Source organism: Pseudopipra pipra, chromosome 2 (genome assembly GCF_036250125.1).
Source record: "Pseudopipra pipra isolate bDixPip1 chromosome 2, bDixPip1.hap1, whole genome shotgun sequence".
Lineage (NCBI taxonomy): Eukaryota > Metazoa > Chordata > Aves > Passeriformes > Pipridae > Pseudopipra > Pseudopipra pipra.
The window spans coordinates 22,995,826-23,020,348 of NC_087550.1; the positions used below are offsets into that span (position 1 = coordinate 22,995,826).

Here is a 24,523-nt window from a genome sequence, read left to right on the forward strand (position 1 = left end):
CTTAGGCAACTACCTTTTTTGCTTGTGTTTAAAGTAGACCTGGCTTTCTAAAAATTTTGAGTTTTCTAATAGTAGATGTGGTGGAATAGGCCTTGATAGAGTAAACCCATAAACTAAATCAGAAGGAAAGAAAAAGAGATAAAAAATAAGAATGCTAAAATGAAGAGAATTATAAAACCAAAACAAAATTATTCTGATTTAATACAACTTTGATACAACTTTTCCAAACCATTTTACTTAGACATAAATGACAAACAGAAGACACAAAATACCATGAGTCAGATCTGCAGAATCAAATAGGTTCATTAATGTTTGTCACAACTCTTGTCTCTAGTAAGAGTTAAGAAAGAACTCAAGAGCTAGAACTGCCCAAACTCTGGTTAGTTTACTGATTAAGGATATATCTACCAAAACCCCAAGCAGTGATGTGTTACCAATCCAAAAGGACTACCACAACTATGTTCATCTACAGGACACAGAGAACTCAAAATGCATTCCAATGCAAATATATTTATAGCTGCTTGTTTACAGCATACGTGCCTTCCACTGTATTCTGCATATTTTTCTTATCTTGCACTATCAAAGTTAGCAGACAGTGGAAAGGTATGCATCTTTTTCTTATCTTATCCTGAACAGGCTTTGTTAACAAGGACATAAATTCTGTCTTTTCAATACTAAGCTACAATTAGGACGGAGGTCATGACATCGCAGTTAGCACAAAGGTCACAAGTAGTGTTGCTACTCAAGGGGTTCCACACTACAGCTAAGCATGAACCCAAAGCACTCTGGGTATACGGAAATGAAAAAGCTTTTTTATGTCTGAATATATGCATGTCAAGAGTAAACATTTAATGAACAATGATAGCAAACCCCCCCCCATGTTCATAAGCATAACAAGGATCAAAATATTTAACTGTCAGATGGACAAGGTAGGTTTACCTGGTGGAGAGCACTGTAGGTAAATGAAATCTTGTCTTTTACATTTCATGCATTTTAAGAAGCTCCTCAGATTATTTGTTTACTTTAACCAGATGTCAGTTCTTTTGACAGTAAGTGCTAGAACAAAATTTGTAGTGGAATGCATACACCTCCAAAAATTCCAAAATATCTCAACAGGTTGTTTCTTTTTGGCTCTTTTTATATGGATAAACATCAAAAGGTGAAATATCTGGGCATAATTCACCCAAAGACTGGGCAGAAGTACCCAGAACGAGCATTTTGCTGCAGGTGCATGTTACTTTAAAACCTAGTCTCATGAAGACTCATTACAGGACAATATGATTCACTTACCCAAACTTTTACAAAAAAGCCTTGGATAGACTTAGGTAACTAAAGTTGAGTGCCTGTTTTTGCTGCACATGGGAGCAAGTAGCCTCAAAAACTCAGCCCACAGGATTGGCTCTGAGAGCAGAGGGAGCTGAACTGTTAACTGCAGTATCCAAAACACACGAACGATGAGAGGATTATACTGAGCTCTGTGACAACTACACTTGAGGAAAATGAGGGAGGAAAGGGGCTGAAGGAACATGAAAGGAAAATGAACAAATTCAGATCAATGGAACAGACCTGGAGGCTTCTAAAGAGGATCTTTTAAAGAGCCACAGACAATGGCCACAGTCTAGACTGAACACACAGAGAAAAGTCAAGACAAATCATCAACATTAAAAGCTAAGTAATCACATCACATAACAGCAAGATTACAGCAATAGTATCTCTGTCTCTGCTCTGAGGTGAAATCACCTGGAATGTGAGATTTGTTTCTGGGCACCTCCTCATCAGAGTGATTGGAGAGAGTTCAAAGAGCTGCCATATAAATGACCAGAGTGGTGGAAAGACTGAGCTATTAGGGAAAGAAATGAAGAACTACACCTGCAATAGCCCAGTTACAATGCCAGTGACTATCAGATGAAGGGAAAGGCATGAAAACAAGCTTCATATAATTGAAAGGTGCAAATGCCAAAAACAAAAAAGAGAAAAAAAAGAAACAAAAAGGGAAAGAAGAGAGGGTAGCTAATAATAAAAAGGTGTAGAGATAAAATCAAGACCAGTAACATAAAGCTGACATTCCAAAGAGCAAATAGCGTAAGCCTGAAGAGTAATATGCTTAGGGAAGGAACTGAAGTTTGACGGTGTATTTAAAACTGACCTAGACAAAACACTAGACGTGATGCACACACCATCCTTCACTGGCCCTGGGAAGATGGACTGAGCAGGTCTTGATTGTTTTTCCAGTTTGATGACTCCAAGGTACACTCTGTTTTTGTGGCCTAAAAGCCATCTGTAAAAATATGGAAACCCATGAAACACACTTTGGCAGGTTAGAAGATGATTAACCAGAAGGAGACTAAATTCATGTTCATTGGATAATCTTGTGAATTAGGAAGAGCTGTACATGAAGAAAGAAGTAAAACAGCAAGAAGCAAAACCTAGCCAGTTGAGGAAAGGACTTTTAGAATCAGACAGTATAACGAGGAATAGCCACACAGCAGAGTGGATAAACAATCCATCGCATAAAAAGAGAATAGCATGTATGGATCAGGCAACAAGATGTGAGACTGGAATTGGGGAAATTACTTCAAAGGATATGTGACCTCCTGAACCATGAGTTGACTAGGCTATGGAAAGTTTAAATGCTTGCATCACAAATCCAGAAACCTGATTGTGCAAAAAGGGAGCTAGGCTCTCTAGAAAGCATCCTAAGAAAGTCAGTAACAGATAGACAGAGTGAGCCTTGAACCTTTCCATGCTATTGAATGGATATAAGAAAATAGAAGAAAAAATAATACTCCACTTACTTGAGTATTAAAACACTGCAAAAATCTGCACACACAGACAAAAAGTATATTAAAGTCATGCAGGGGGTGGTAGTGGAGGGACTGCAAGTGTCTAGACAAGATGAGGTGAAACACTGCTGTCACTTCCCATCCATAAACCCCCAGCAGCAAGGAGTGCAGACAGGAAAACCACCAGCTAAACCTGAGACATAGAAATTATTACATTTCTGACTGATTTCAGCCTGCACTGGAAATAATCCTTAGTTATTATAACTGGAAAGTAAAGGACTTATGGGTGAAAGGCAAGGGGTAGGTAGAGACAGAAATAAACTTGTTTTTAATGACAGTTTAAAGTGGTGGTATTATCAAAGAGAAAAATTAGGTTAATGATATCATCATTTGAGTTGTGTCTGTTTTTATGGTTTTTGGAAGCAAGGGGAAAAAAGACAACCTCCTTTGGACCAGAGACACTAACTGATTTAACTCTTCTATGCTTACTTCAGATTTGGTGCTGCCATGTAGCCCTGACAAGGCAGCACCTTCCCAACACTGCTAGCTTGGCCTGAGGTCTTACGAGTACAGCTCTGCTGACTGTCAGATCCTTCCACGTTGTGAAGGAAAAACATCTCATGGAGTTTCATGATACAAAGATCATATTGGTTTCTGAGTTATTCTTCTGCTAATATTTCTCATTGGTCAAGTATGACACCCAGAAGACTTTCCCTTTGCTCTACCTTCAGGAGCACAACTTCTTCAAAGATGCATTTTGATGCTGAATTTGAAGTTGAGCTGGTTGTACCAGCAATGGTGCTTCCTGCACAAAATGGTAAACATAAATGCAGCACTGATTACTTTGCAAATCATGCCCTGAGGCTCGAGGTCCAATGAAACAGTGATTTTAGAGGCAATATCAGATAAGGTATTCTCATTACTCCCCAGGCCATTGCAAAAAATTACTCCCCAATCCCTGCAAAAATTTATGATTTAAAGAAAGATTGGTTGTCTCCCCTCATAGCCCAACTCTACAAACAGCTGTGCTGGTATGAGTGGGGGAATTGTGCAACGTGTTGGCAAATCTGAGCAGCCAAAGAGGGAAATTTTTTCAACTGGTTTGGTCCCTGAAGCCCATGTGTCGACAAACCACAGCCTGTGCACCTTATTAGCTTTCTGCAGGTCCCTGCTAACTAATGGTATGTACCTGTCCATCTGCAGAGCCAAAAATAGCTACTTTTAAAGAACAGAAAGGAATTCCTGCTGAGCCTGACAGAAGACAAGCCCACTATGTGTCTGCCTGGTGCTGTGGAGTCCTGTGACAAAGGTGGCTTGAGGCAGTGCATTTATTTTCCAGCTGATGTGCACTGATAACCTGACCTCTACACTTACAAGATTCATGTAATATTTCATCGCTTACCTCAGCTTCTACTGGCTCCATATTCTAAACCCCCATGTACGTCACAAAGGACCTTCCAAGCAGCTGACAGACAAAACACTTCTGACACCCATTCTGGGTAGGATAACACTTAAATATGAGAAGGAAATACAATGCTGCTCACTCCCCCAAGTGCAAGCTAATTTTAAAGTTAATACTGTAAGTCCTTATTGATACAATGTTTTAATTACCTTCAGCCCGTCCAAACCAGCACTCCTAGCTCTATGTGTACTGCTGATATGACTGACAGCTGAGAGCTTTTCTAAACACCAGGCATAACATTGCAGTCACTAGCGACTCAAACTGCCTAAAATGGTGTGATTTTTATCACTTTGACAAAACTTATGACAACTCTCTTTAAGTGTAAAGGGATTTTTAAAATTTACTAAGATTTATAAAATAAGCCTACCTAAAAGTTTGATGTGTGTATGCAAATTATCTTCAACATCACAGTCTACAACTTCCTTGTGAGAGGAGGAGGAGGGGCAGACACTGATCTCTTCCCTGTGGTGACCAGTGGCAGGATCTGTGGGAATGGCCTGAAGTTATGTCAGGGGAAGTTTAGGTTGGGCATTAGAAAAAGATTCTTCACCCAGAGGGTGGTTGGGCACTGGAACAGGATCCCCAGGGAAGTGGTCACAGCACCAAGCCTGACAGAATTCAAGAAGTGCACATGGTGTGACTCTTGAGGAGGGTCCTGTGCAGGGCCAGGAGTTGGACTCAATGATCCTTGTGGGTCCCTTCGAACTTGGCATATTCTGTGATTGTGGTATATACAAAGAACAGTCTGCCTTTGCCATATACCAACATTAATAAAGGTCTCTCCGCTCACAGAAACAAGCTTGGCCCTCCTTTCCTCAGTTTACACAGCCTTCCACTCAAGCCTGGGAAAACAGATAGGGCTTTCCCCCCCAAATATAACAATATTTGATTTTCTCTGAGGAAGGGTACACCAATGTAGCCAGTGAGATAAGGCATGCAAGACAATCAATGGCAGAGCTAATCAGGCTAATTCAGCTGTTAAGAAAGCAACCAAACACCACAAAACCCCTCCAAGGCCAAAAAGCATCTCCTAGATTATGCCTGAGAATGACCTGGAAGTCAGTGTCATCCAAAGAGTGTTAATATATTAAATTCAGTGGCAGAAAAAATTTTATGCAAGCAAGAACTTGCTCTGTATACGAGCTGAAGTTTTTAAACCATCCCCCACAGAGACAATCATAGTAGGGTTCACAATGAGAAAGATCTTATTACAATTCCCCACCAGATACTAATGCAAACAACACCATGTGTCTATATTCAGAAAGCATCTACATTTCTGACAAGTCTAAGATTTCTGAGACCAGAGCAACAAAAGACAGTCAAATGCAAGTAAGTCTTAATTTCCAAATACAGGTATCTTGACATCCAAAGGGTGCAAAGTTTTTTTTGTTTGTTTTTTTTTTTTTTTTTTTTTTTTTTTTTCTGGCTCATAGAGTATTAGGTACTAGAATATCTAATCTCTATTTTATGTCTGATTCAGTTCCTGCTAAAATAAGAGATGCTGGTGGACCCAAATGGGAGTCTAGGACATTTCAAAAAACTTTAGCCATTATTGGGCTTGGCTGGCTATGGTACATAAAGATGATTTTTCAGGCAGAACCAATGAGCATGGCTCCACCCAATGCAAACTGTGGCCCTGCTAGAGCAGTCCCTTTAGTAGAGACCTGTACACCCTCCCCTGTGTACCTGACTGTCTGTATACTGCCAGTGTAGGTGCACCTACTGCTGGTGCAACAGATGTTAAAGCAGGAAAACCTGACTCCCAGGGCAGAGGATTAATGGGGCATTAACATCAAGGCCCCAGTTGTGACCATTTAAATGCTAACAGCCGTAAGTAAGTTATCCAAAACATGAGCTTACAGTGTGTGCCACTAGAACTTTACTATAGGACATCTGGGGCCAAAACTTGCCCCAGGATATGCATGAAGTCATCCTGATGATGCTAAGGGAAACCCATGTGCTATATAATAAAAAGCAACTGGTTCTAAATAGGGCTATTTTAAATCAGAATGTAACAGGTTATCTTTTACTGAACAGTCCCTTTACTATTTACATTAAGAAAAATTAATCATATCACAGTTGCCTGGATTCATCAGCTGGGCTTTAGTTTATATTCTTCACTAACATTCCCAGAAAAATGGTTAAAGAAAAGCTTGGTTTTAAAGCCTAACAGGTTGAATTAATGTTCTGTTAAATCTGGCAGATTTTGTCCATGGTTCTTTATTGACCCTTGTATTTCCCCTTTTGACACTGTTGTGATGCACCTTTTCCCATCCAAAGTTCACTTTCATGGTCCAGAGATGTTTTTTGATTGAGGAGAGTGTATTTTCACCTTCTCTTCACCTCCCAGAACAGTATTTCAGGGCCCATCATGAGGTGTGCCATTAAAGCTAAAGCATGCTCATGGCTCCTCTCACATTGCGGCAAACAGATCTGTGAGATTTCAAATCTGCTGAGCAGCAGCAGGTAAACACAGCTTTTGTTTTAGCAGCTCAGTTACAGCTAAGTGAGCATCTGCCCTGGCTGTACACAATAAACCTTCTATTTCAGAAGAGTATAATTGTCATTGCATTTTGTTGTCCTTTCAAACTTGGAGCAGGACGCTTCAGCCTGAGGGTCCACTTCAGACTTTAAGGCACTAAAAACCCACATCCTTGACTGCTTACTATCATATGCAATTACTGATATCTGTGTAAAATGGAAAGAAAATATGACACTACGTAAAGCCTCAAATGATCACCCGGCTTGGGATTCATACACAAGAGGCAAAGCCACAGAAATTCTGTATTGTTACGTGGCTGTGGCACGTGCTATGTGCAATATACTGAGTAAAACTCTGCTGTCACTTTAAAGATTTTCCTCTTCCTGTTGACAGGTTAGGAGGCTCTAGAGAAGTGTCTTATCAGATGCTACTTTTCAGTTTTAATGAAACTTTCTGCAAAGTGGGAGCTGAGCTGCCTCCATATGCCACTTCTCTTCTAGGAACTTCACTTGAAGTTATGGACCTGCTTCCTTATATGCAGCCCTTCATTTCCCCCCAAAAAAGACTTTTATATCAGGAATATATAGATATATATATTCTTCGAGAATATATATTTTCTTCAGGAAATGCATTAGCACTTCTTTCTGGTTTATGTCTCAATGCATGGCACAGAAGGAACTTTGAAAGCAAATCTGTGGTGAAATTCAAGACAGGAATGTAGCATGTATGTGTTCAGAACAGAGTTTCCATGGTATGAAGACTGCAAAGTAATTGGCAACTGATCCAAAATCTCAGAATGAGCAATTTGTAGCAATTTCTTCTATGTAAAGTTATCTATAGCATGTAGGGAACAAACACAAACATGCATACATGTCTTTGACAAAAATACCCAACCTCTTGGTACACACTGACATTGCATGGTGTACGTGTAAGACTTTAATAAAATGTTTGGGGCCCATGCTAACTTTGATTTGTAGAGCTTTGAGTCATGCAGCCCATGCTAATGTTACTCTACACTGCTATGAATACAGAGAAGAATTTTTAAGACCAGCTCGGTGTGTTACACTCATAACTCTCATTTTATTTCAATTTAAATTGTGTGTTTAAACTCTTTTGAAGGCTTCAAAGATCCTATCCACCTCTTTTTTTGGGCACAGGATCTCATGAAAGCATGCATTGTAAATTCCATTCCACTGTGTTCCTCCCTTTTCCACAGTTTTCTTTCTGCCTGTCCCTTTATCTGCCTTTTCTGGTCTCTCTTTACTAATTTCTAGTAATTCCTTTAGCCTGCCACCTGTTCTCTGCTTTCACGTATATATTTTGTAATACTCTCTAACATACATCTTTTCCCTGCTGTTCCTACTTAACTCTCCTGGCACCATCAATGTTCCATACCACCACAGTACCAGGATTGTAATTTGTGTGTTTACCTTTGCCTTCCATTTACTAGGATAAACTCCCTCTGTCTCACACCTTCACCTTTAGTTAACTCTGATTTCCTATCCTCTTCAATTCCTGCCACTCCAGAAAAGGCAGGAGGAGGAATGAAGTGCTTGTGGAGGCAGTGCTGGCTGTCACAGATTGACAATGAGCACGGTGCCTCCAAGCGCCGAGATGCCGCAGTTTGTAGAGTGAAGTGAGACCTTGGTGCCCGGTACGCCCTCCTTGATTGAACAGACATTTTGAGTGTGGCTGCCGATCACTGTTAGCCCAGTGATTCCCTGCATTCTCCTCACTTCCTTCTCCCAAGCTGTCAGACTGGCAAGGCTCAGGAGAAATCACAGGTTTCTTAATTGCATTTGTGCCTGCACAGAAAGAAAACTTAAATACAGGCTGGTCAGATCTGTACAGATGATGGAGAATATTTTGCTCCATTCTGCATTAGGGTGGCTCTTTGATTTTTTCCTGGCAGCTTCCTTGTTCCTGAGGACAGAAAGATAAACTGTGGCTTTGTATGGATGAGGAATATGACAAAGCAAAAGGAGAGAAAACGAAATTCATTACATTTATCTGTGCAAACATTTTCTTGTACATTTTATGTATCAAGCCCACTCCATGAGCACATTTATCCTGGATGGCTCTACCTTGAATTTATAGAAAAAGCTTGTTCCTACATATACAACAGTCAGATTGGAGCCCTTTATTGGTGCTGATCAGTCTGTCCAGACTCTTCTGACTGCTCCTTGCTCAGAGTCAAAGCATCATGCACTGTTTTCAATGGCTATTTAAGTGGTGAGTGGGCTTTGGCAACCAGGCAGTCCAGAGGGAACGTGCAGCAGCCGCAGGCAGTCTGGTCTGTGAATCCGACTCAAAAGTGGTCAAATTTTCCTTTGACTGCACAGGATAGACTCACCTTTAAGAGGTCATTTTCTAGTCAAACCAAAGACAAAAGTTGACTTAATCAAGATGGTCCAGTGACTCTTGGGAATCCCAGTGCCGTTAGTGATCGGAGAGAAAGCAGAAGCCTCAGACAGTCCTTCCCCAGGTTTTGGGTGGCTTTATGGGCAGCCTTAGTTTATTTGGCTCAGTGTCTCACAATTACTGAAATAACAAGTTGCTTTCTTCTTTTTATCGCAAAGTCTCATGGGAAGCTTGATTTGCATACAGTGACTCAGAAAGCTGCCTGCTAAGCTGCACGTACTGTATGTCTGTCTGGAACAAGTCAGAGTAATTTGTCCTCTTATTTACAGCAGCCTATTTATAACAGTACAGAAATGACCCAAGGATACACCAAGTCCACCCTCCAAATACCCAGAAAGGGGCTTTTCACACTCATCACAAAGCCATTAGAATACTATAGCTCCCTCAACTCCTCCTTCCAAATGAAGATGATCTCCAAGGGCAACGGGGAGCAGAGTGGATTAGAGCAGGTTTTGATGAAATACATCAGCAAGAACATTTGTTGTGTCATGATCACAGTAAGAATCCACCTGTCCCAAGATGACACAAAGCCCAAAGGATGGAGGACAAGTGTCCTTGAATATCTATGGATTATGGTATCCATTATTACTATTTTCCCCAGAAATAAGATGTTTGCAAAGGGTAATGTTCTGAGTGATGCAGATGGTTGATCTGCAGCTTTCAGGATTTTTATTTAATGGTTTCCAATGCCCAAAACTCTTAGAAAGGAATCTATAAAGTCACAACCTTTCTCAGTCAGATAATTTCATCTCCTAATAATATCAGTTTCAGAAAGCACCATATATCATGCATGTAGAAGCAACAGACCTGTAATGAATCATATATGTGTATTCTAAATTAATTTTTCACAGGAGTAATTTTAAGTGTCCTATATTAGCATCTCCTGCTGGCTAAGGTTTCCTCCCAAGAATAAGATTAACAATTCTCCACCCTGTGCACCTTCAAACAACTGCTTCTTCCCAGACAAGGAAACAGGTTTTTCTTCTCTGTAAGAGATATAATATTCTTCATTAGAACTGCAGAAGCCTAAGTCTTTATCCAAAATTTTGTCTCATGTACAATTTCTATTTTGCATTAGAAGGTGGTCAGTGTCACTGCTCTGGAGAAGAGAGCAGGTTTCTTAATAAAGCATATCATGCTTATTTTTGACCCTGTTACTAGACTGAAATTAGTGACTATACGAATACATATCACATATTTAATATACAAATATAAACATATATGTCTGCACACACGCCCATCAAACAGTTATACATATTCATGCATGCATATGTGCAAACAACTCTTTAATTTTATTTTTACCTATACATATTTACACACATTTGTATAAATACTTATACATACACTTGCATATGTAACTTGTAAGCATTTTACACTCATAGAGCACTTCCTAATCTTTCTGATGTGTCTTTTGTGATATCTAAAGTGTTTGGCTGAACAGCAGTTTTGATTCCTGGAGAAACGATAAATAAAATGTGTGAATTTTGCAATTCACGATGGAAGGAAACAGAAGAATTCTGTATGGAAGCAATACAATCCCTTTGATTTTCAAGGAAAATATGCAGAACAGGGTTAAAGGTGGCTTGTAAGGTCCTGAGAGATCAGCGATGCTACTCACAGCAATACTACGTACAGAAAAGCCATATATGTAATTATTCTAACATATGTTTACAGCTTTCCCTATCTCTAAGGCTGGTCATGAAGGATTGGTAGAGTTGACTGTACAACTGATGCAGAATGGAAAAATTTACTCCCTTTTTATTTTTGGTACCCAAGTCTCAATCTTTTCTAGTCATGTTTTTGTTCAGTTGTGTGAGCTGAACAGTCTGGATAAATGGTACATATACCTTTGGCAATACATGAAGGATTCATTTTTTTTGCCATTTGTTATTTATACTATGCGTCTGGCCATCTAAGTCATATGCTTCCTGTTTTTAACTGAATGACAAACTTTTCAAGCAGGAGGACAGATTCCAAGTGATGCAGAAGTGCCTCATAACCACAAAAATCTTCACCTGAACATTTTGAAAATGTTCATTAGGAGAGAAATACGGCAGAATAAAATAGACTCTGGACAAGTATGCGCAGATGCCATTTTGTAGTGCTTTGCCAGGCCTAAGATAAAAGACTCAAAATACAAATAGGTGAAATAAGGAACTCTTAATAGTTTTGCAAATGGTTTTACTTTACAAAGAATTGCATGTCGTGAGTTAGAGACTGGCATTAAGATTTTATGACATTAATTTGGGAAGACTTACTAACTTATCAGAGATTTTACTTTCCAGGAAAGTGATTCTCCCAAAGTTTAAAGATGTTATGCCAGGTGTCAAACATTCTCTAGCTAGATCACAGCAGTAAGAACAGAAACCTTCCCACTAATTACTCAGTTTAACCTTTGGGTGCATTTTGTTGTTTTCTGGCAATCTCACTTCAGGTCCTTGAGCCTTCTCCATCCAGAAAGAGTGGGAGAGAAGTGGAGGTAACAAATATGATTATTGGTTGAGAGCAATATAAAGCTCTCTCTTCCCAGAGAAAAGATGTGTTCAGTAGTATGTGACAGCAGTATGTGACAGTAGTGGCAGGCAGCAGGAAAATACATCTTGGAGTGCAGGGAGTTTAAATGATTACTCCTTGGCCTTGGGCAGCCTTTAGACCCACTTGTGCTATGGGTTTCAAGCATTTCAAGAACAGAGCTGGCAAAGAGCTGCTTTCCCATGATGCAAAAGAGCGGCTCATGCCAAAAAAATACCACCTGGAGTGGGCACGTGAGCGGTGGGCAGTGGGGGCTGGCTCCTGGTGCTTTGGACAGAGGAGTAAGAAAGGGTTCTGCTTGGGGGAACACCACCAAAACCATCATAAATGTGAACTTGTCTCTTTATAGTTATGTAGAGTGATCGAACTATTTTCTTGTGTCTATTAACATATTGACAGCTGTTATGAACAGAGGTTATCTTAGACACTGCGGTTTGGAAGGAAAACAATGGAGAAAAATGTAGATCAACTCGAAGCTGTCAACAATGATTTCTTCTGATTATGAGCAGTGCTGAGATGATATACTACTGACATCAACAGACGTTTACTTGTACCTCAATATCCTTTAGACACTCAGTTGCCTGTTTAATGCATTCCAAGTCACGAAATTAACTTCCTTTGCAAAATCCTTTGAAAACTATACCTGAGATTGTGAGGTGAGCTGGGCATCATCATTCTTTTATGATGGAAGAGCATTTTGTACAACCAAATCTACATTCCACTGCTCTCAAGTTAGGTCTCACTCCATAGATCCACATTCCCAACATTTCTTTTCTAGATACTTATGCAAATCATAGAGCTGTAGCATGACCTCATTGCAAGACCTTCAAAATATTTTGTCTCACAAAATCCTTGTAGGTTACTGAGGTGCTAGTATTCCTATCTTACAGGCTAGAAACTAAGGCTTGTTACTTGCCAGGGTCAAAAAAGAAAATAATATGCAAAAATCTGAAAATCAGACTTTAGAATTCCAAGTCAGTGACATAACTATTGGAATAGTCACACTGTCCACTTTGGGATTTAAGACCCTGCAGACCTTTTTCCTCCTGCCCTCCCACATAATTAAACTGGACCTTGAAGCTTTGTAATTTCTCATTAGGTTTTGTCCTGTGATTTTACTTAACAAGTATTTTGTTTTGAATACTTTTTTCCCCTCCAAGTTACTTCCACTATTCCTGTTCCACCTTTGATTTTCCTTCTGCATTCACTTGGTTCCAATTGAGATCAGTAGAAGCTGCTGTGCTAGAACTCCCAGGAGTCAGAAAAACCCCACCAAGGATTTTTAAACTTCTGACTCTATCTTCTCCCTTTGCTTCATTGAATTGCTTAAAAATTCATGCACCATGCAAAGTTTGAGTCTAGTTTTCCATAGGCAGCACATACTATATTTTGTTATGGCAACATTTTCTGGTGCTGTTAAGGGAGGCACTTCTTCCTATTGCATTGTGCACTTCTGATTTCCTTAATACTAATAGAGCACTGGATATTTATTGAGTCTTTCATAAACCTGAACTCCTTGTCTACATCAAGATTCACTTTCACAGACCAGTTCAGAGCATGGCTGTTTCCCAGTCCTGTATCTCCTTTCCTCTTTTCTCTGACATTCAGTCTTCAAGAGGTCTTACCGGTTGTGTTTTCCCCTCAACTCTACTGCCTTGTGCTTGGTGGCAGAACTGTCAGAAGCAGCTGAGATCACGCTGACCCCATAACTGAGCAATCTTGTATGCCAGCAGCAACAGTAGACCGAGAACATCTCAGTTAGCTGTCGTAAAAAGTGAAGTGTGTCTGGCAGCCACAAACCTCATTACATCCCTAGCAAAGGCCTTATACAAAATGATGCTCCCCTGATGCAAGAACCTAGTCTTCCCATATTTCTTTACAACTTCAAGTACAATCCTAGAGCCAAACTGATAGCATGTGAGAAGTAGGCTGAAGGCTCTTTTCCTGATGGAGACAAATTGCGAATGCTAGCTACTTTCAATACCATGCTCACTGTGCTTTGGCATTTAGAGACATCCTTAAGCATGGATTTCTTGGTTTCTATTGTTTGTATGTTCTGCCCCAATGCTATTTCAGTGTACATTTTAATGACTGAATTTATTATATAGCTCACTGCACAAAAATTTCAGTTACATTATTAAAAACTCCCTAGTACTGATTTTTGGATCAGATATTTCCTGCATGTATTTTGAATCCACTGCTGGTTATTGAGTAGCTTTTCTTAATTTTTTTTTTTTCTTGGTCCTGTCTGGGAATAAAGACTAATATGGGTCTGCCCTCAGTACTGTTACCTTTTTTTTCCTCCCCTGTATTCCAGACTACAGTACAGACCTCTCTTAAACCCAGAGAGACAAGATAAGCCTTTTCTGCCTGGCAGCATTTCAGAGACATTAAGTGTAAGAGAGAAGGTAAGTAATTCACCATGCCTCCCCATTTCTGTAATGGGGGAGGACATCTTGATACATTTACAATACTCCTTTGGGGATATTTCATCAGTTATATCTAACTCTAATGGACAAGAATTGATTTGAACTTTCTACTTAGTGCAGAGCTGTAAACAGCTTCACTCCAGGTTGCAGAAATGAACTGGTGTTTTGTAAAATTGAGAGAAATTTTGAAAACTTCTGCGTTGATCTATTAAGTAACCTAGTCGCTGAATGATCCAGGGTTTACTAACTTGTCTTTTCAATTTTAATAACAGAGAGAGCAATTGCTAACCTAGATGATAAAATTTTTTGTTCTAACATCTCTCTTCCATTTTTGTCAGGGTATTGGCATTTAAACTATTTCATTTACTTTCCATTGAGATTTGTCAAATCAGGATAGAGTCTGACAAGGTATTTTCATTGTTCTATTTGATGTCAGATGCTTATTTTTGTAGTTCTCAGAGCAAAAAGTCCAGAGAACTCTTTGTCCTGCTGTAATAATATCTGCTAATGTTTGAAGTCTATCAAAAAATAGCATCCAAGGCTCTTGGGGTATTCCCCCCACCATCAAGTTTTCTATTGGTTGGTACCTTAGGCAGTTTTATTCCTGGGCATGAAAGCAAAATTCCATCATTTTTTAAAATTTGGCAAATACAGTATTATATCTTTGCCAAGGTTTGCAAAGTGAAAATACAGAGTTCTTTGTAGCTCTGCTAGGGAGCAACTAAGCAGCTACTGTTATCACATGCTGTATTTTTTAATGCCTGTTGTGTTAGAGATTATCTAGGAAGGTTGAAACTGGGGCAAATGATCACACCAGTAATCCATATTTTAAGATGCCTATTTTCAACATATTGATCATCATGGTGAGCTATGAAAGCGCTTTTGTAAGGCATTAACAATTCTTTACAGATATAGTCAGAGAAAACAGATGAGCAAAGGAGATACATTTTATAGTAATTCTAAAGTTAGAAATCAGGCAAACATAAGCAAGAAAAGCCAAAACTATGACCTTCTCAGCTCAACCTTTTGTTCCTCTGAACTAAAGATGTTATTCTGCACGACTGTGTTTCTACACTGTTTCCTCTCATTGAAGAAAGAGAGAATTGCCTTTTTTTTGGTGCATCATCATCAGGAACTGCTGCTGAAACAAGACAATAGCCTTGAAAGCTTTACTATGGGGCCACAGAATTGCCTCTAACATAGGCAGGGCAGAAGATGTCAGCTGCCACCACCATCTGACATTGAATGGGATCCCAACCTATTTCTAGCTGGCATGACCACTGAGAGCCTAATCCTCACAGGCCTTTCTTATTTTGGTAGTCTAACTGACACTGGTGATACTGCCCTTTTGTTACCAATTTTTCTAGTTTCTAGCAAGAGATGACTTGAAGATATATTGAAACAAAATGGCAGAAGGCAAGACTGCCACAAGACTACTGTAACTTTGATATTGTGAATGGTGGGGTAAATAATGAAGAACAGTCTATGTGCCTTCAGAAAGTTGAGAACCACAGTATTGGATACACGGCTTCTGTACCTCTGGCATTTTAAGAGAGAAAAGCTGTTAATTTCCTGCTGGTCCCATGTTAGATCAGAGTTTTTGGCATTCATCCAGCACCAATTTAAGGAGTTAGTAGCAAAAACTAGGTCTGAAGTTTAAAGTCTAAATTTTGCTCCCTGGTTTCTAGTGGTGCTACAAACATGGCAATAGGGAAACTGGACTACTGCTATTAACAGGCTGTGTTCTTGTCTGCAGTTTGTAAACATCTGATTAAATTGTGTATTTCCATATTATAAGGGTCAGGTGAACCACGTTGAATGCCAATATGTTTCTGCTTATTACTTTGGTGATTTTCTTCTTGATATATTTTTTTAATAGTTTAATTTAACTTGATTTTATAAAAAGAGACAGAGCTTTATTTTAAGTGTTTTCTAATGAATTGCTCTAAGATACACATTTCTTGACGCAGTACCTTGATTTAGCATCTTTCTTGAGACAAATTTGCAATTTGGGAATGGCAGAAGATGAAGAGAGAGAGGTGCTAGCACAAAGGATTTCATCTGAATACTTCACATTCCAACACATTTCAGGGAGAAACTGCTAAAAGGAACTGGCTCTTCTAATACACTCCTTATTGTGAAACCACAAAGACAGACTGGAACAAATTTTTAACTTCTGTAGTGATAACATTTGCCCCATCTCTTCTATCCTCATGGATATCCTGGGAAATGGATCCTGGATGCAATACACAATGCTAGCTGCCAATTACTGCTTCACAGACCAGCATCTAGCTGGTAGTGGGAAGCAGCAGAACCTCCTGGCATTCAGTACTTTAGAAGGTGCCCATCTGCAGAGATGACACCTGGGACCAGAGGGATGGCCTGTTTGCTCAGGAGGCATTAGGCATTGAAGCACTCAGGCATGGACAGATTCTTCCAATCAAGTGGAGAAATTGTCTATGGTTTTAACCATAGTGGTAAACAATTTACAAACTACCAAAACAAGGTTTGCTAAATTAACTCGAAAGATGACCACTTGGTCTTTCAAAGTAATTGAGCAATCTTTGAATTTCCTTGTTTCTCCAACTAATTTTAAGAACAGATTGCATTTTTTGTTTGGTTGTTGTTTTATTTTTGGCTAGGAGCATCTACACCTTCGTTTCAGTTCCCTGAATGCTCTAGGATTCATATGAAACATAATCCTAGATGATACGTCACTACACCCTCTCTGTGGAAGGTGTCTAAAAAGGATCTTAATCAGCTGAAAATCATAACGATCTCCTCCAATATAAACAACTATGACAAAAAGACACTCTTTACAATGCCTCAGTATTCCTATCCTTATGTCTTTCCTCTTTTCTTTGATAGTATCTATTCCCCCTCAAACTGAAACTTAAGTACAGAAACTCTTCTTTCTATGGATTTGCTCTTTGCTTTTCCAACCACTGTTGCATCCTTTTTTCTGTAACTTTTATCTGGGATTTATAAAACTTTCTTATGGATCTGCTTAGCCTAGACTTGTGCTTAGTGAAAAGTATTTTTTTGACTTGAACAACTTCTTACACCTTTGCTCATTTGGGCACACTCACCTTTCTGCTTCTTACACTTCATGATACCATGTTTGTGATATGGTAAGAAGTCTTTGTGAACCTTTCAATTTTGAATTTTACAGTCTTCCTTGAATTATCTTTCTTTTCTTCCTTTCTTTTCTTTAAGCCAAAATAAAATAGGCTACCATTATGTATCTCTTCTGGTATTCAGCAGCATCAGAAGTGTTTCCAAAGCAATTCTGTAGTGTGGCCTGGGCCAAAGAGAAGTTCTTTAAAGGCATATTATAAATGAAAACACTTTCCATAATAAATGCTATTTGCACAACTGCTTGACTTCTTCCTTCTAGCCATTCAATAATGAAAATAATATTTCTAATTTACCTAAATAAATAAATAAATTCGAGTGTCTGGCAATATTCTCATTCCTACTAAATAATTTTAAAGGAATGTATTAAAATGCAGTGTGATGGATTTATTTTCACGAAAGTAGGGAGGAAGACAATGAATCTGGTAAGACAAGATGCCAAGATCTTTATACACAACATTCTTGAAAATCTATCTCTTCCCATTCTATTTAAGAAAAAAATTTTGCATTGAAGTGGCTTAATCCAAGGTAATATAAACTTTGGAATTCAAACTAGATGATCATTTTTTCAAATAATTCTTAGACCAAACCCATCTTACATATGGTTCCTAATCAGGGACTCCAATATTATATTGCTAAAGGAAGGTATAATTTTTATTGCTCACCCTCTCCAAAACTTTCCCCAAGTGGCAGCCCACACATCTGATCCTGATATTTTTCACTTGTGATTCTGGATAAATGCAACAATTGTCTGGGAGATACTGCAAGATCCCTTTACACAGGGTGAATTGGGTAAAGACTCAAAATAAGTGGTGCCAATCCTTTATCCATCTGGTTTATGACTGTTCCAGATGGAAGGAGGCTATTAGAACACCACTCTTAACTCACAGCAAAGGCGGAATATAGTCTCCAAATTAATGATTTACCATATGAGCGACCTAAGCTTCGTCAGAAGGCCAAGAAAGTATTTGGCCCACTCGAAAATTTTCATATCTGTCTCGAAATGGAAAGAACCAGATTAACATTTCCTGAAGTTTAGTACCAAAAGGGGCTAGGACAGCTTGACAATGCCTGGCAAAAGCAAGACAGAAGTCAGCCCTTCAACTGTTATGCAATTTAAAACCACAGGTCTTCAGCCCACAATATATTTTAGGACAGACATGGTCTTCTGTGGCAAAGTTGCCAATCCAGTCACGCAGGTGCAGCCTCTGACATCCAGCTTTGCTTAAAATGCGAAAAGCTACTAAAATGAATTACTTTCATTTTTGTTCAACTGTAATGTTGTGCAACTAGTGCAGACAACCGATGCAATCATGAAGCAATGGAGGCAGTAGCTGGGGGGTGACCAGCGGGCCCCCAAGCTGCTGGGGCAGCTGAGTGGCAGGGCAGGGCTCAGCACACAAAGGGCCGGATGAATAGGAGGAACCCAAAGCTTGGAGTGACACCTAAAGGCAGCTGGGATAATAGAGACCTTTAAAGAGGTCTTTGAAAGTGGAATGTGGAGCGAGGATAGCAGGGGTACAGGAAAGGCATTGCTGAGGATTTTTCTGTTCGTTAAGTGAAGTAAAATACAGCCCTCGCTCATTATGGAGGCAGGCAGCCTCGCCTGGCTGATACATCTCATCAGCCTATTAATAAAGCTCTGCTCGAATCTAGTTTCACAAGGCAACCCATCAGAGTCTGTGCTTCCAACGCGTGGTACAGACACAGGGCTATGGAAAATCTCACCCTCCAGAGAGACCTGAGTGAAGCAGTCTTTTTCATTAATACCAAGTCTGCACAATGAATCAACAACAGATTCAATAAGGCCAGGAAGAGCAAAAATAGAGCTTCTGACCAAATAAAAGATGTAATGAGATCAGAGTGAATTTAATGGGAACCTCTATTCCACTGAATAGGCAAGGTCCCAGACATCCTCCTTCCTGGGTCTCAGGAGCTAAGCCAATAGACTTCAAGTTGCATCATTAAGTTCAAAATCAGACGAACTGTAATTGAAATAAAAGTCTTATTTTTGGCTTGTTGATCAAAATGGAGCTCAGATGTGCCTGAGGGCATGATTTTCATCAGGACCTCAATGCAATCCTTGATTTCCCAAGCACTGCACCTGCAATGAATCATGGGCTCAACTAGTAGCATATTAATACCCAGTTACCTGGTGTGCAGGTGGAAATAGAAAATGCAATATTTAAATGCTTTAAAAGCACCTGCCATTTATAATGAACACAATTCTTTCCAGGCACAAAATTGCATCTTAACACACATATGCCATTACTGAAAATCATGCCCGATGATTTTGAAATAGTATATTCACATTTGTGCTTACATCCTGATAGCCTTTCATTTCCCCTCCCTCCAGTAATTAATCTAAAAGACCTTCTTCCTGACTAAGGAGGTTAGTAGAGTCTCCATATCCTGATCATAGCAGATCCCTTAACCTTGTGGGAGAGTATCACAAAGCTCACATCAGCTGAGAGCCAAGCAGTGATCCTACACTGTAACTTGTAGTCAAAGACCACTAGTTAAAAACAGCATGTGGTCCCGCCTTTAATATGTAATACAGTAGGTGATGGAGAACTGAGAGAAATGAAAAATCTTGTTCTCATGGGTGAATGGACAGCCTGTCATCTGTCCAATTTCCCCCACACATGAGTAGGTAATAAATACAAATTAGCATCCATTGTCCTAACGTCTTGAAGCTTGGCCTCTAACTTGGTGTCACACAAAGATTCAGCAAGTCCCGTGGGATACTCTGGTACCTAGGCAGAAGAGAAGATAATTTAGGAGTTTGGTGATCTGGGGCAGACAAATGAAAGAAATAAATGGCTTCTACGTTTCGCTTGTTTCCTGCAGAAGAAAGCATCTGCATCAAAATGAGTTTAAACATAAGGGAATACATTCTCAATGTGTTGCACAGGGATTTAGCCACATGACTCCCATTGATGTTTATGGGAAATGAGTGGCTAAATCCCCATGTAATAGGTTGAAATTTTAGCCCAAGGAGACTGACTGTGGAGGAACTCGTCAAGGTCTCTGCTTACAAAAATTGTGAGCACATCAACCATTCTCAAATACCATCTCTCTTTACTGGTATAGAATCAAGGGGACCCCTTGAAAGGGACCAGTGAAATTAACTCTTTATTAAAAGGTTGCTGAGAAACCTATAAAACTGCTCTGCTAGCGAGTGCACGAACATGATCTGTGGGTGCAAGTGCATGTCAGAGGATGATAACTTTTGTGTTGATCATGTCACTATTTACAAGCTAATGCTCTCCTGGAAGACAATAAGGAATTATTGAATGATTTAATGATTCAGACTTCAGCAACAAAAGGTATCTAGCAGCATGGACATCCTGCTATAAAATGCATCAAGAAGAGCTTCTAATCACAGTTAGTCTCAGTAGGTTGCAAAAAAAGAAGGAAGATGCTAAATCCCTTGGCTTTTCTCCTGCCTTAAGGAGGATGGAGATAAGCGTCAGATTAAAGTGAGAGAATCTCTTCTGTTTTCCAATTACACAGATACAGGGCTACCACAAGCCAGAAAGTTTTCAGTAGCCAAAATTTACAACCAAATCAGCAATATGAATATCAGATTAGGGGTTTAACCAGGAAATACATGTTTAATTCTTTCCTCAACCACATGACAGTTACTGCTCAAGGTAAATTAGCAAAGGACTAGCCTATTTCTGCCTAAAATACATAGTCTGGGTAAGAGTGTTGCTGTGAGACCTGCACACTTTCTGCAGCAGCAATGACAGTCAGATTCTGCAGACATTTCCCCTCCCTCACCTCTTGCCCGCTCTCAACCAAAGAGGGTGTTATGGACAAAAATGAAGTGTTTTAACATTAGATTATATTCCATCATCCAAGTTCAGGTTTACAGGGAATCAAGTTCAAGTACAGTTATTATAGAAAGCATGTTCTTCACAGATGTGCAGCCAGCAAAACGATTGTTGCATGTCTGTAGTTTTTTTAATATAGCTGCTGAAGAAAACCCTTCCTGTAGAGATTTCATGATTATTTCATAGACTTGAGAAAACTCTGAAGGTTGTGATAACAGCAAAAGGGGTTTTTTTTTGACAATTATAAACCATCAGTCAGTGGCATTTGATAAAGTTTGAGCAACGCATACCTATTCTTCTTTGGCCATCACACTACAATTTGAAAAGATAAATTGCAATCCTCTGTGTGTTTCAACTCTGAAACAGTGTATATGCGAAAATTAATCTGGCAGACTCTTCTGAAATCACAGGCTTCTGAGATGAGCAAATGGGTACAGTTTTCTTTTAACTGTTTTTTGAACCCCATGTGTTGAGAGAAAACAACAGAATGGAAATTGCTCATCAAAATGTTAACTTGTGGCACGGCAGAGCCCCAAAGCAGGTGTGTGGCATGCCGTTCCCTTCGCTGACTTGCCTACCACATGGCACCCAGTTCTGCCACCTCCATCCCTTCCTTTTGGAATTCTTCCTCCTGTAAACAATGAAATGTGGTTTGACACTGAGTCTAGCACAGAAGTGATGTGACCTTTCACGAAAGCAGGCAGTTTGGGAAAACCTTCATTTAGGATAATCCATCATGGAATAATCCCTTGGATTATCTGTAGCGACCACAGTTCTTCCAGCCCAAATATAACTGTTTCAGGTAATAATTTTGCTACTAGGAGCATATCTAGTCAGAAAAATAATATGATCTTGCTAATTCAAGCTAACGGCTAGGATGCTGACCTATCACAAATAGTTGAATTTTTCAAATTAACAAACACTTGAACAGACAACACAAAATATAAATAAATAAAGAATAAAGCATCACAGAGCACACTTTGTTCATTTATTTTGACAACTCCTTAGGTTTTAAATTGTGGAAATACTTCACAGTGTACAAGTAAATGTGCTGTGATGAACTTTCTAAAAATAATGAAGGCTTCACCATCTCTGAATGAATGTCTATCCCTGTAGTGTGTAGCTGGAACTGAAAGCTAATGGAGAAGTTACTGTACAAAGGTGGCTGAGATTTTCAGAGAAAATATGGGAGAAGAAATGTTCTTTTTGACTTATTCTTCATTCTTCATAGTGTTGCGTGTACTTGGACATCACAGACTGCAAGAAGCCAAAAGCTATTCTGTGTCTTCTGAATCCTTTAGCCTTCTGCTAAACCTCGGTGAAGGATCACCCAGATTTCCCTAAAATGTCTGATGAAAAACACAGTATTGTTTCTCTGGCATTCCCCCCCTTTGCCTTGCGTAGGGCCTTGCCAGACTTTCACAGGGGTCTCGATCTCATATGCTAAATTTCAGATACCTGCTCACAACCATGTTTTGGATAAAGAGATGGATTTGAAATAAAAATCCCCATGAACCTAGAATAAAATTTCACTTGCTCCAAAATTCCACACGTCTTAACATATTACCCAGAATTTTAGAAGTCACTTTTGAAATATAAGCTTAAAGCTATAAAATGTTTATCTTCACAACCTTTTTCCCTCCTCTTAAAATGCAAGAAAATGTTCAGTTTTTCTAAGGCACAAAGACAAATGTTGCTCCATAAACTAAAGAGCAATGCTCTTCTTCCAGCTGCATCTTTTTCTTCCCAAAAATGCTATGGAAACATAGGATACCTTATTAATGTCATTTGAAAAGATGCTATTAAGCCCGTGCTATGTGAGTAGTTGTCTCAGGGCTTAATCTATCACTCTCTTCCTGGGCAGAGCAGCAAACTAACATTTCACTGTTTTTCTTATTGCATTGCTCAGTGTGGCCTGGATGTGCCAGAGATCACTCTGTCACTCTCTTCTGAAAGAGCAGAAGAAGCCCTAACATACTTCCAAGGGTCCTTGCATCCCCAATGGGAATGCATCTTCCATGTGCTTCCAATTTTCACACAAGTGTTCCCCCATGGGTTTACATTTCCCTTTCCCAGCAAGAGAGAGAGAGAGAGAGTATCACCTGAATGGGGAACTTGAGAGGTTTCAGAACAGAGGAAATCTCCCTGCAAAAAGGTAACGGCACACAGGAAGTTTAAGAAAATCCTGATCATGCCAAATGAGTTATCAGGCTGCAGGGAAGTCTGTGGGCTACAGTGGCCCATCTTTGGTGGCCCTGATATATTTGCTGAATTCACGTTTTCTCTTAGAAAAGGCAGTATGAACAACAGTGTTTCAGGTGGCAAAGAAGGGTTACCAAAGCACACATGCATGGGACTCTTTCTAAATCTTCAAGAGGAAAAAAAAAGATTGGACAAAAAATCCTCACAGATTCTGTCCCTAAAGAAATATGAACTCTCAACAGTTTCAGCCGTTGGGTTCCAGCAGCTGCTGTTTATTTCTTTCCCCCACAGAGTGAAAGCTGAAGAACAAAAGGCTGAGGACAGAGTATTGCGAGTGAGCTGGCGCGAGTCAAAGAATTGCACTGAACGTAAATAGGCTAGAGATGAAGAGGGAAGTTGGTAGGACACGTTATGCTGATAGCACATTTATTTACCACAGTACAGGGCTGACTGAACAGGCAGGGGAAGCAGACATTGACTGGACTGGGCTGGTGGAGGGCCTGATCAAAATTCACTAGGAAAAGCATTCCTAGTAAAATATAATGCAGCAGTAACCATTGTTATCATATTTATTGCAGAGTTAGTGTAGTTTGCTACTCCGGTGTGACAGTATTCAGAGCTGAAAAAGGGGCAGCTCTTGCTATGTGGACCGCACTGATGGGCTTTTCAAGTTTGCCATTTTCCTGTGACCGGAGAGGTAAGTAACTCACATAGTTTGGTTTCAGCCATGAAATGGCAAAGGGAGAACCAAGTCATAGCTCTGCAGATACTCAGTTGCTCCACTGGTGGCCTCAGCCTTTCCTTTCTTCTCAGGATGGAATTTATTACGATAGCTCTGAGCTCTGACTTCATTCTTAGTGGTTGAATTTGTGTCCAAATGTCTCTTTGCTGGCTGCTTAGACTAGGTGGGAGGGTATTGCCCTAGAGGATCATGCTGTTTGAGGACAATAAACAGCTCTAAAAATTCATTACTTTTCTTTAACCCTCACCTCCTCATTATCATTTTGCAGTAGTAAATACAAAGTGCAGATAAGCAGTGGAAACAGAAGACGTGAAATACCCATGACAAAATACAGAAGCATAGAAGTGATGCTTCCTCTGCCTTTACTTGGAGCAGAAGTTAGCTGACATGACAGAAATCATAAAACTTAATTATTTTCAGCAAAAGTATTTTCAGCAAAAAAAGCGATTTGATAATTTTTAAAGATTATTCATAACCTGTATTGCACTAGAGAACT

The 24,523-nt window shown here is 39.6% G+C and overlaps 1 protein-coding gene and 1 long non-coding RNA gene across 26 annotated transcripts in view; one reads left to right on the forward strand and one right to left on the reverse strand.

Annotated features, from left to right (window-relative positions):
- Positions 1–24,523, reverse strand: part of ZBTB20 (zinc finger and BTB domain containing 20) — a 530,641-nt gene that overhangs the window by 75,316 nt on the left and 430,802 nt on the right. For 2 of the 25 annotated variants that reach the window (XR_010428053.1, XR_010428060.1), the window contains exon 7: positions 2,147–2,278. The exons of the other annotated variants lie outside the window; for them this stretch is intronic. The gene's annotated coding sequence lies outside the window, so the exon portion shown is untranslated. The remainder of the gene's footprint in view (positions 1–2,146; positions 2,279–24,523) is intronic. 25 annotated transcript variants of the gene reach the window in all.
- On the forward strand, positions 3,525–24,095 carry LOC135409187 (uncharacterized). The gene is made up of 4 exons (XR_010428077.1): positions 3,525–4,362; positions 5,507–5,574; positions 13,998–14,088; positions 23,864–24,095. It is a non-coding gene; the product is annotated as an uncharacterized LOC135409187 (long non-coding RNA).